This window comes from Bombina bombina, chromosome 2, assembly GCF_027579735.1.
Source record: "Bombina bombina isolate aBomBom1 chromosome 2, aBomBom1.pri, whole genome shotgun sequence".
Lineage (NCBI taxonomy): Eukaryota > Metazoa > Chordata > Amphibia > Anura > Bombinatoridae > Bombina > Bombina bombina.
In genome coordinates, this window is record NC_069500.1 from 1,161,624,858 (window position 1) to 1,161,638,889 (window position 14,032).

Genomic DNA, 14,032 nt, shown 5'->3' on the forward strand with positions numbered 1-14,032 from the left:
ACGATGCAGAATTCAAGCGTATTTTCAGTTGACGCTTTGATAAAAAGACCCCTCTAGCTCAGAAATGTGTATTTAACAAAATGCCATGAAAAACAAACCATTTACAATTGTGTCCATGTTAAGATAACTGGCTGCATTTTATTCATGCCATTTATTTATTAAAACTTAGACTTAAAATGGGTTTGCAGTATTTCAGTGTAAATAATACAATTTCTCAAAATGCCTTGTAATCAATAAAAGTGTAATTATCCATTTTATCGTTTAGCCTATCTTTCAGTATAATTCATTACTTACTATTGACTAACCATGAATGAGCATTTTAAGCTTTGGCTTCATAGATAAATTTGATAGCAGATATTATTCTACGGTGAGTTATAAAATCAAAATATGAAAATGCTTTTTAATAATGTTTCACATGAGATAAATGAACTTTCCCTATAATGAGAAATTATGATGAATAAGAAAATACCAAGTAGCTGACTAGTTTTTCACCGTTACATAATTATCATGTTTGTTTAAGCATTTGTTGTAGTGTTTTATTGAGGATAAGGTTTAAAAATGAGTGGGCATTTAACTTTGGGCCTTGAGTGGAACATTGTAAAGTTGTGTCATGCTGCTCCCTATATATTATAAAACTATTGCAGTGCTTTTTTTAATGTTTGTATGGTTGTTACAACCTTGTTTTTAAGATTTAACATGCAAACATCTACAGTCAAAAAATAGTAACAACGGGGGGCGGAGCCAACTGCCAACATGGACGGTCACTAATATCTGGAGCTCTGAGCACAAATAATCCAAAGAGGCTACCTATTTCTTAATACTAGATTAACGACTATATTAACAGCCTCCTAATAGTCTCTAGTCTACACTGAACCTTCCTGGCTTTTTCCCAGAAACGATTATCCCTCCCATCGCTATAAGATCGAGTGCAGAGGGCACAGAGGATTGCGGCCTTCTGTGCGGGCTAAACATGGAGACTTCCTGCCACACACTGCTGTCCTTACTTGAACATCTGCATACTAAGCTGGACGATCACTATGCGGATTTTGTCGCAGTGTGCAGGAGTAGAGACAAAGTTTTGCCAGCCTTGCCCAATGATGAGATAGCTACCCTCACTGAGATGGGACCTCAAAGCATGGCGTCTCTAAATGGAATCCTTCCAGGACACACTGAACCGTGGGTGACGATTCCACTGCTCTCAGTGGTAGAAGCACTTGGCGATAGTCTGCAGATGGAGAAGACAGCACATATCTCTGCACTAGTGAAAAGTGAAGATCTTGGGTTTTTGTCTGTTACCTGTGTTTGCCCGGTACCCTGCGCCACTAGTCTGTACTCAGAACAGCCTATAGCTCCCGCATATTCCGGGAATCTGAAATCCCATGGCATTCCTGGCATCACTGGATATCACAACGTTATAACGTCCCACGGTCCCCCTGAAAACATATGTGATTTAACGATGCATGTTTCAATACCGGGGGGGAATACGGGCAGTGCTGATGGGCAGTTTGGGCCTCCGGAGTATCGGGCTGCTTGGAAATTGGAGTCGTTTGGGTGTTGGGTAATCGGAGGTCTTCAGCGGCACCAGGTGAATAGAACACCACCACCACTGAGAGAGACTTTACACAGCCAAATTGGATGTAATAAACAGAGGGTGACTGTAACCCATACACGAGCTTACCTGTAATATTCTATGCTACTGCAGGGAGATAAGATGGATGAAGTCATCCCGATATCTGGATATGCCTTTGGTACAAAGCCTTTAAATACAGCATACCATATTATTTAGGGCTTGTTTATGGGTACTGTCACTGTATGGTGTGTTTTATAATATACTGTTAATCCGGAGACAGGGGTTTCAAGGTTCGCAGTTTGTTACACAAACAGTAATATCTATATCTCTCACCCGTTTATATTCTCCCTAAATGACTGTCCACACAGTTCGAAAATGAAGCTCCGCAAACTCTTATATTTATATATATATATAAACTGTCTCTTTTCCCACAGGGCAATTGTTAAGACTAACCCTCTTATCAATAGAAGCTGCACTTCCTATGTTATCCAGTAACTTGCCTTTTGTTAATGGTCTTAGTTATGAGCAACAATTATGTTCTATGAGGCTTGTGCATGTGTATTTTTATTGTTCTATATACTATTATCTGTTAAGAGCTGTTTTTTTTAATCTGGTTAGTAGTATGGGTTTGCTCTGTTCTAATATGTACACACCCAGTTCCTTAGTGGGCATATTAACCTTTCCTAATATGTAACTCCCCTTTACAACAAGAACTAGATGTTTTGGCTACAGTGCTATTATGCTTATAATGGTTAGATCCTTTGCAGCTTATTACATATTTTTGACCTAAACGGTTATAACGCTAACTGAGTTGCTTAACGATCCTATATAGCGGCTCTCCATTAGCATTTACCTATCTAACATAAAAATGGTGTCCTAGAGATTAACCATGTACAGCTTGTCATTTTTATGTTAGTTAGAACCCTAGTGTCCACTGATTTCGTAGAGTCAAGCTTTCTAAATTAATTTAATAGCACAGGAGGGTAGTGTAAAACAAAGTAAATGGAGGTCATGACGAAATGGAGATCTCTGAAAGTACCAGTAGAGAATAATTTGGAGCTTTGCTACATTCATGCATAGATAGTCCCAACTCATACTGTAGAAAAGTCCGTGTTTACATACATATCCGGTCCATAATAGTTAATAGATTCTTCATAGGTCTAGTCCCATGTGTTTATGGACTGTCTTATAAGTAGGTATAGCATAATATTTTAGGAGTTTCCTACTGATCACATAGGCATGATATCACACATAGGAGAGCTTAGGACCAGATGCATATCTTAAAGACTATATTATCCCCTATTTTTTTGCAATACGCTCCATATAAGCTAAATATTTTAGGAGGTCCGTGCCGCCTGTGGCCGGGACGGCATGGACGAATCTCTGGTATAATGGTACTGGTACACATCAGGTATGAGGGGAATTTATTTACTTGTTTACCTCCATATAAGTTTACATTTATATTTATAGTGTAAGTTTAGTTCACTTACTTATTGGTATACAGTTACTGGCCCTAGTCTGGTCTTTAGTACCTTGAGGTTACATATATTGGAACATTGTACCTGCCCTATAGTTAAGACAGTGACACACGTTATCATCCCACCTCCCCCCCCCCCCACACCTTACTAAGCTTAGTCTCCCTCTACCCATTTTTGGTAGATATTTCTGCGGTATTAATCTACCCTATATACCAATTATATTGTAGCCTTTGAATTTGATAACATTGCTACAGATGTAAGAACATAGATTACTCATTTGTGTAACAGCTGACAAATAAGCAGTGTCAATCCGCTATGGATATTATGTTGATATAAGTTGTTCCTATATTTTTGCTTATAAGAGAAACTGAAGATGGATTATTAAAGTATTCAACTACAGGAGACAGAGTGAAGTATTGATAGCCCACTGATGGTCAAAGATTAACACTCACTGACCTGATCTCTAATTCTGTGCATCTGGTAGGAGCAACTTTTAATGATCTCCTATAATTTGCAAACTCTCAGATAATATATACATTTCTATTTTACTCGGTATATCACTCTATAAGATGTATAAGTTGTTCAGGATATTTACATTATATAAAATTTACTACGTGTTTATATAGGAAACAAAAGGGAAAAAGAGGTAATGATAGATATTGTTTTCTTTTTTAGTTTACATTAGCATACATTGCTCTGTACTTTCAATACGTGTTATATATGTCCGGAGAGTTACATGTATGATGTTTGCATTGAGATTTCTCTGCTCTCTTATGTCTTGTTTTTTTCACTGTCACTTAGACAAACAATGCCTCGTATGCAAAATTCACCAAAAGCAAATACGAAATGTATATTATGTTTTTATTTTATATTTCTTGTGTTACCTCAATAAAAAAACTATGATTAAAAAAAAAAAAAATAGTAACAATTTATATTATATAAAGATTTTTTTGTGTGGTTACCCAAGACTCTCTGATTGGTTGAAATTTCAGTTTGACTTGGGTATTTGGTGCTACAGGGGTCTTGTGGTTGATTGTCAATTGTGATGTAGTCTTGGGTCACAATTAGTGTTAATGTAATAGGGAGGCTAAAGTTAGAGACTTCCAGCATGCCATCTTTCTTCAGGCGCACAAGAATTTTCTCCCATCTTCGTGGTTACATGTGATGTTAAAACTTATTACTCCTTGCACAGACTTTAGATTCTTTGTCACATGAGGGCTGGAATGCCTATGCAAACCATTTCATACCAGTAACAAATTGGAAATTGTCTTCAAACTTATGTCATTTGCTATTTTATTCAATGTCTAACCCACTTTCCCCTTTCATTCTGTGTTGCTCTTGGCTTCACAAGCCTATCCAACTTCACCAGTCCCTAAATTAATCTATAGAATTCCATTCTTTGATGAATTAGCTATATAAAATAATATAATGGGAGGCGTGGCTATGCAGCGTCCATGATAGGTCACACTTCATGAAGCTCCTTGAAAATTATCCCAAAAATCTACTTATTGATCAAAAAGATTAACCTCATCCTGTGATATTTAATACTATTATAGCGAGGCTGATCCAGCACAATCTATTTAACTCATTTGGACGCAGAGAACTGATTCAGTCTGTTGGGATCCTAGGCGGAGGCCTACACATGAACTTCCAACACTCTCCCCGCCGATCAGCCGGGTTAGAGTGACGCTAATACTGCTGAACATTCAAAACCACGCTAGACATAGATACTACTTTAATTATGGAGGAGGTCTACCTTTCAACACTACAAACACTTCTATAAAGCTGGACGCGCAGATGCAAAGCAGGCTCTATGACCTCAAGTCCACCATTAGAGACTCACTGGGTAGAGGACTTAGTGACACCTTTGAGATGGCGGAATGCAGAGCACACTATGTACAGTACACGGAACCACAGGCAATTACAAAAACTCTCTGTCCTAAGGCAGGCAACAACCAATACAGTGTATTACAGTCTTGTCAGATAGAGGAGGAGCAGAAAGTTTCCCCGCCAAAGAGCGACTATAGTAACTCACACACCATGACTCATCCTACCCCCATGGTGCAGCAGGAGAGACCCCAAATAGTACCCTTTCCAGATGAAAATCAGGATGGTGCGGCCGGCCATCCAACAAGTAACTCTGTTACAATCAAAGCTTGGAGGGTTGGGAGTCGGACCCTTGCAGGGCAAGGAATACGGGGAGTATTCTGACATTGCTTTGACATTTCTGGGTGGCAAGACATTGCTAGACATAGAACACCTGTCGGCTTATACCCATTTACCTGCAATATTCCCTGGCAATCGCATATACCAATCCGGTGATGGTTTCTATACCTTCCGAAACAGACTGCTTCACATAGCCACTTCCTTCAAATTGTAGTTAAGTCTGCTGTAACTGGAATTGGTTGAACAGAAACTACCGTAGGGCCCATATGGGCTGGATGCCCTCTCATAGAACTATAGTTTGATTGTTTCTACTGTGATGAGACACCGTCTCAACATTAGCTGCCTTGGGCTACACAATCTATCTATTTTTATTTTTGAGTTGTTATATTGAGTTATGTTGCTCTTATTTTGGTTTACTAAATGGGTCCAGATGATTGCACTGTTACATGTTTTTCTTATAATTGTCCCTTACTGATCCCCTTGTATCTGTTGCAGTTGTGCCTTCTAAAACAATTCTCATAATTTTCAGGAAATAATACATTTAATTCTTCACACGCGCCTCTTGGTATAGTACTGAGCACGCAATTATCCCCCCTATATATTTGCACTATATTGACATAATCTCTTTTTATACAATAGACTCACACCAAGATATCATAAGGCCGGCCAACTATTACTCTTATCAAACAGCTACCAAAGCTTTAACATTATAAACATGCTATAATTAAACCCACCATATCTTATTAGTACCACATTGCAGTGCTTACTAACTCTACTATGGTTTAGTGTGTGAGCTAGGCCAGATTATGGTAGAGACCCATCCTTATTACTACATCTCAAATAATGTCTCAAACTGCATATTTAGATATGTAAATGGTCTACTCCTCAGTATAGTATATATATATATTAATTAAGGGCATTTCTGTATACATACTCCACTTGAGAATACGCAACAATATATTAATCTACCTCTAAATCTCAGCTTGTCAACATATTATATTTATGATCTTAACCCCCCTCAATCCCTAAACATGGTTCCCTTCATTATTGTATCTCTTTATATCTTCAGCTAGTACTCAACCTATAACTTATGTGCTTTAAACTTATCATAAGGTCCAAGAGTGGCCATCTATGGGACTACCATATATGTTTTAATTCCATAATCATTTGACCCGCAAGTGGTCAGTTCAGTAGTCACCCCAATAAGATAAGATTATTATAAAATGGAGGATTCAGAAGCTCATGTCACTCAATATATCATTCACTACCCTCAGTATACTTTGTTGATGCTTTTTCGTGTCATTATGTGTATAAAGTTGTACCATTTATAACTTGACTGTTGCTATCTGATGTACCTTTTTGAAAATCCTCAATAAAAAATTGATTTAAAAAAAAATATAATGACTGGTTAAGATGGAGTTTCTAAAAATACCTTTTAATGAATTGTATTCACCATTAATGTTATATTCATCTGTAAGCTGCAACTGTGTTTAAGTAGTGTCTGTGTACTTTATATTATTATAGTTAGTGGGTATTTGTAGTGGTTGGTGTATTATTATTTTTATTTGGAGCATATGGGTATAATAATTTTTTTATATTGAGGGAGGGGTTTGTGTTTTTGTTATGTTATTTTTTGTGTGAATGTATTGCATTCATTTCATGATCCCAATATTGGGAAAAAACTCTTATATTCTTTTATAGAGACTGAACAATCCCTTCGTTTGATAAACACATCCTTCTCATTACCAGGTTCTCACCTTTTTCTTTACCAAAGGCTATGAGTACCATTTTGCTGCCTAAAGATTTTTTTCCTTACTTGTGGGACCCCCCAAACACATTGAGGCATATTTAAGAAATTTCTTGCGGACCTGATCCGACAGTGCGGATCAGGTCCGCAAGACATCGCTGAATGCGGAGAGCAATACGCTGTCCACATTTAACATTGCACCAGCAGCTCACAAGAGCTGCTGGTGCAATGTCGCCCCCTGCTGACTCGCGGCCAATCGGCCGCCAGCAGGGGGGTGTCAATCAACCCGATCGTACTCAATCTGGTTGAATTGTTTCAATTCCTATCCGCCTGCTCAGAGCAGGCGGACAGGGTTATGGAGCAGCGGTCTTTGTGACCGCTGCTTCATAACTGCTGTTTCTGGTGAGTCTTCAGACTCGCCAGAAACACGGAGCCTCAAGCTCCTTTCAGAGCTTGATAGATAGGCCCCATTGCATTGAATGGCATTTTATTTGTATGGGTCATTTATTAATTCTGGGGATTGATGTGCGTTATTGGCACCTTTATAATTACTTTTACAAATAAATCTGACTATTGACTAATTAAAACATTATTGTAATGCATCTCTTAATAATACAGATACACAAGCAAACAAAATATACCAATGTAGATGTTTTAACTGGCTAATTGAGCTTGATTTCTGGATGCTTGCAGCTAGTTATGCCTTTGAGCATGATGCGTCTGTTCTGCTAAATTTAAATTCTTAATGTTATTAAATAATTATTGCTATTTAAACAATGAAATATAGCAAACCATTTTTTAAATGATTAAAATGAAAGAATGATGGGCCACAGTTCACCTCTACCTTTATTTTAAATGATCTATGGTTGCCATTAGACGTCATATGTTATATTTAAGTAGTAAATAATGAATTTTTCTATTCTTCTCTTTGTATCTCTTTTAAAACACCTTTCAGCTGTTTTACATTTTGCACTCTTTTGGCTCCAATAGTTTTGCCAGCAGTGACTTTATTTTCCCCTTTATGAGTTTCCAATTTGTATCCATGACAAGGGTGCCTTCAGCAATATAATTCCTGCAATCAGCTTCTCCTTCTTGGCTTTGTTTTCAGAAAGCATGTTATAAATATGAAAAAATGCATTACTTTATCCAACACTGCTAACATAAGTTTATTCTTATATTATCCCTGATAAATGTCAGGTGATGCTTAAAGTGAAAGTAAACCCTAGCGTTTTACAAACGCTAGGATTTACTATTGAAACAAATAAAGGGCACTTTCATTCATGAAGTATAAGATACTTCATATAGAAAGCTCCTTTATTTGATTCAATCGATCGCCGCTCTTAGCTCCTACAGTAGCCCACGGCTAAAAATTTTTTTTACCTCTTAGCCAATAGCCATGCGGTAAATCCGGCTTGGCGCCCATGGGAGCTGGATTTAGCGCACGGCTATTGGCTAAGAGGTGAAAACGTCACCTCTTAGCCAAACATTTTTTTAGCCGTACTCTGCTGTAGGAGCTAAGAGCGGCGATCGGTTGAGTCAAATAAAGGAGCTTTCTACATGAAGTATCTTATACTTCATGAATGAAAGTGCCCTTTATTTGTTTCAATAGTAAATCCTAGCGTATATAAAATGCTAGGATTTACTTTCACTTTAATACAAACCAGAGAAAAATAAACACATAATAGCTTATTCTGTGTTGCATATAAACTTTGCGTATGTGTCATTCTAAATGCAGAAATTTCATGAAGTGTACAAGCTAAGGTGTAATATTCTGTCTGCTGCTTTAGGTAGAGCTTGAGGGAATTTCACTTAAACCTGATGCAGAGGTAGAATTTGTATAGATAGACAGAAACAAAGGGAGACTGGACAGGATAGACAAATTTGTAGTCTTCAAAAGGATGAGATAGTAACTTGAAATCATAACTCAAGGTAAGCAACATAAATGCAAGTCAGGATTTGTTAATTTTGTAGTTTACAACGGATTGGGTCAGCAATGTACAAAGAGGACACAATTCTGCAATCTTGTAGATAGGCTGGGTCAGCAACATGTAAAAAGAACAGGCTGTTAGTCTAATGGACAGGGCAATGCCCATGCAATGGGTTGTCTAGGATTTTTTTAGACTTAGGTTTTTTTATTTTTGGGGATTGGTTCGGTGGGGCGTTTTACTTTTAGGGGGGACTTTGTAATTTTTTTAATGTAAATGAGCTGTTAATCTTAGGGCAATGCCCTACAAAAGGTCCTTTTAAGGGATATTGGTAGTTTATTTTTAAGTTAGGAGGTGTTTTTATTTTGGTTGGGTTTATTTTTTGTTTTTATAGGGCTTTTAGATTAGGTGTAATTTTTATTATTTTGGATAATATCATTTTTTTTTATTTTTTGTAATCTTAGTGTTTTTTTATTTTTCCCAATTTTAGCGGTTTTATTTTTATGTAATGTTAGATTTTTCTTTTTTTTTCGTAGTATTTTACGTTTATTTACATTTGTGATTTAGGTTTTTTATTTTTTCGTGGTGTTAGGTTTTTTTAATCATGTAATTTAGGATTTTTAATTGGCAGTTTATTTTATTTTATTAGAATAGTTATGTTAAGGTTAATTTCTAGTTCAATCTTCGATTTTTTTTTTTATTTCACAGGTAAGTTTTTATTTATTTTAAGATAATTATATTGTAACTTTTAATTTAAAGTTACATGGGGTGTTAGGTTTAGGGGTTAATAGTTTAATTTAGTGTTTTGCAAAGTTGGGGGCCGGCGGTTTAGGGGTTAATAGCTTTAGTTTATTAGTCTGCGATGTGGGGGGCTGGCGGTTTAGGTGTTAATAGGTTTTGTTTATTAGTTGCGATGTGGGGGGCTGGAGGTTTAGGGGTTAATACGTTATTATAGTGTTGGCGATGTGGGGGGCCGGGGGTTTAGGAGTTACTAGAATTATTTAGTGTTGGTGATGTGAGGGTTGGCAGTTTAGGGGTTAATAGGTTTATTTTAGTGTCAGTGATGTGGGTGGGTGGCAGATTAGGGGTTAATATGTTTAATATAGTATTTGCTATGCGGGAGTTTAGTGGTTTAGGGGTTAATAGGTAGTTTATGGGTGTTAGTATACTTTGTAACATTTTAGTTACAAGTTTTGTGAAACATTTTTGTTTCGCAAAATCCATAACTACTGGTCTCAGATCGCAGAATGGCTCATGGGGATAAAGGCTGTAATGCAAGCATTGTAGCCGGACCGCACAACCTGTAATACAGCGTTATTTGTGTGCGGAATGGAGGGTTGCGTTAAGGCTAAAATGCTTGTGGTATAGCTATACTGCAGAGACTTGTAATATGCGTTACCTGCCATTCCACGTGCAATGGTATAGCCGTACCGCACCGTAACGCAAAACTTGTAATCTAGCCGTAAGTGACTTGTATTTTATTGGAAAGAGTATTTTACATCATGCTTCCATAACTGGTGACTCTGTGCCTTTATATTAAGCATGCACATATGACAGCAGTATGTAAAGCAGAGCAATCTTAAAACAGTGTAGTGGTAGCTATCAAAACCGTGGAGAGACAACCACCCATACAAGCACCAGAACTGTCAAGTGTATATTACCACTGTGAGAGATGTGCGGTGTTACCAAAAATATTGCCCCGAAAAAAATGCTTAACAGCTCTCTCAATCAAAACAACCAGCCTTACACATACAGGGCTAGATTACAAGTGGAGTGTTAATTTATTGTGCTCCTGTAAACGTGCTGATTCGCCCATTTGCAGGGCACGATAAGTAACCAACCATTACAAGTGGCTGGTTAATGCTACCTTGAGCTTGCAGTAGCAATTAGAGCTCCGGAAATTAACCAGGGATACAATGTCTGGTTAATTTTCAAAATGCCCCCAATTGCCCCCAAACTTAAGTGTAAGCTTCTATTATAATTAATAAAAAAGTAACATCTATAATGAAGCAGATTTAAGGAGTGTTACATTGCGGTCTATGGGGACTTGTAACTGTAACAATATACGTATATGCTTATATACATATATATTTATGTGTTAAAATGTGTATATACAATTATAAACAGATAAATATATATTTGAACTTTTCTGCCCATCGCTGCATGACTTACTCCCTTCGATGTGCTAGTTTCTGTGCTGTGTATGACGACATCAGAACAAGGCTCCCATTGGAGCCTATGGAAGTGCGCTCTAGTGAATGCAAAGATTCCATGCAATGCGGATATGAGGTTGCGTTCACATTGCGCTTTACTTGTAATACCAGCGCACATTTGTGTGCACTATTACTGAGTGCAGAGCAAATATTGCACTTGCAAAAGCGCAATTTTCCACTGCACTTAAAATCTAGCCCACAGTTTGGACTATTAGGTTCCATCTATGAGTTGTAGTTCTATAGCATTAATTAGCAATACGTCCTTTTCTGGTACCAACTGTATTGTTAAGGGTAATTCATATGACTCATGTTGTATTTTAAAGATAGATGGATAATTGAGGAAACACTAAATGTAATTGTGTGCTCATTGTTTTTTTCACCAGCACAGATAGGTTATAACTGCACCTGATTTTAAGGTCCAACAAATCTATACATATATCAGAGATTATTTTTTGTTGTTAATTAGTGCTGAATATCCTTTTGGATAGATTCAATCGAATGCACTATGTAGAAGATTTATTTGTATTTTCAGTGCAAGTGCAGTGCAATTTGTGATACCAAAAACTCACAATTATTTGTAACACATTAAAGGAGTTTACATTATAAATTCATGCATGCCTTTTTAATCTTCCATGATTATATATATTTACCTGTTCAGACATGCAAAAATGAATTCATGACTGTTTTAGCAATAAAGTGAACCTAAGTTAGAATAACATAAAAAAATATATGCACTCTTGCAGTTATTCAGTGAAACAAAATGATCAAAATACATGCTTCAATGCTTACATTTGTTTGCAAATATCACCAGCAGGTTTATTAGCAAGACTTGACACATTTCAAGCAAAGATAATTTGCAATGATGAAGAAGATCAGATTTAGATTGTTTTTACAGGGACATATTGCTTTCTGGTGCTACATATACATGTATCCTTTGTTTAACTATGGATATTACAATTATATTAAAGGAACATGAAACCCACATTTGTTCTTTCATTATTTAGAAAGAGCATTCAATTTTTGACAACTTTCCAACTGACTACCTAATTAGCTTCATTCTCTTGATATCCTTTGTTGAAAAGAATATCTAAATAGGCTCAGTAGCTGCTAATTGGTTGCTGCACATAGATGCCTCGTGTGATTGGCTCACCAATATGCATTGCTATTTCTTCAACAAAGAATATCTGAAGAATAAAGTAAATTAAATAATAGAAGTAAATTGGGATGTTATTTAAAATTGTATTCCCTATCTGAATCATGAAAGAAAAATGTTGAGTTCCATATCCCTTTAAATTCTTACATGGACCAAATAAATCTGAATATGAATTGCTCTGGATTTCACTGAGTGAAATTTTGAAATGGCAAAAGAGAGAAAATGAAGAGTGAACAGAGAGGGAAAAGAAAGAAGGAAGCAAAAGGGGAGGTAGATTGGAGATTGGGGAAAGGAGATTGAAGAGAGAGTAAAAAAGAATAGTGAAAGACAAAGAGAGAAAAGAATGGACAAAAAGAAGAGAAAGAAAATAGAGGCAAAAGTTAACAGAGTAGTGAGAAATAAGGAGTGTAAGAAAGAAGAGAGTAAGAGAAGAGGACAGTGGAAAGACAGACATAGAGGGAGAAGAGAGAGAAATAGAGAGATAGAAGAAAAAAAGAAATAAAGAAAGAAAGAGAGAGAGAGAGAGAGAGAGAGAAAGAAAGAAAGAAAGAAAGAAAGAAAGAGAGAGAGAGAGAAAGAAAGAAAGAAAGAAAGAGAGAGAGAGAGAAAGAGAGAGAGAGAAAGAAAGAAAGAAAGAGAGAGAGAGAGAGAGAGAGAGAGAGAGAGAGAGAGAGAAAGAAAGAAAGAAAGAAAGAAAGAAAGAAAGAAAGAAAGAAAGAAAGAAAGAAAATAGAGAAGAGAGTGGGGGAGAGACGTGAGAGAGTGAAAAGGGAGCTGGAGGAGAGAAGAAGAGAAAGTGTAGAGGGAGAAGGGTAAATAGTGAGAGGGAGATAGTGAGAAAAGAAAGAAGAAGAGAAAAAAGAGAGGACAGAGACAGAGAAAGACAGAGAATGGAGATTGAAGATAGGGAAGGTCAGCAAAAGTGGGTAAAAACAGAAAAGAGTGTTTATAGAATAGAGATGGACAGAGAGATAAGAGGGAGCATGAAAATACAGATTGAAGAGAAAGAAGGAGGGTATGGAGAAAGAGAGTAAAGAGAGAGACAGGGAGATAATGAACAGAAAGAGTGAAAAGTAAAGGGGAGAGAGAAAAGGAGAAAAAAGGAAAAGAGGCACAAAAAGAAAGGGCGAAATGATAGAGTGAGGAGAAAAAGAGAGAGAAGGGGATAGTGCAGAAAGAGAATGTAGCTAGTAAAGGGAGGTCATAATAGTCCTGGCACATATATATATATATAAATCATTATCAGCATTACAAACAGGATTACCCTCTGGAGCTCCCTCAAACAGGCTATCCCAAGCCCTCTGCTGTGATACCTGTGTATGCTTACCGTACTGCTGAGACCGAAGATTTCTGCTGTGATACTTGGGTATGCTTATCTTACTATTGAGACCAAAGACCTCTGCTGTGATACCTGTGTATGATTACCCTGCTGCTGAGACTAAAGACTTCTGCTGTCATACCTGTGTAGGCTTACCCTACTGCTGGGACCAAAGACCTCTGCTGTGATACTTGGGTATGCTTATCTTACTACTGAGACCAAAGACCTCTGCTGTGATACCTGTGTATGATTACCCTACTGCTGAGACCCAAGACCTCTGCTCTGATACCTGTGTATACTTCTTTGTTCCTGGACATTTTACAAGAGACCTCACCAACAGTACCCGCTGGGTTCTGTGCTTGCTGAGAGACTTGTGCTAGACCTCTGATGTGATACCTGTGTATGCTTCCTGGTTCCTGGACATTTTACAAGAAACCTCTCCAACAGTACCCACTGGGTTCT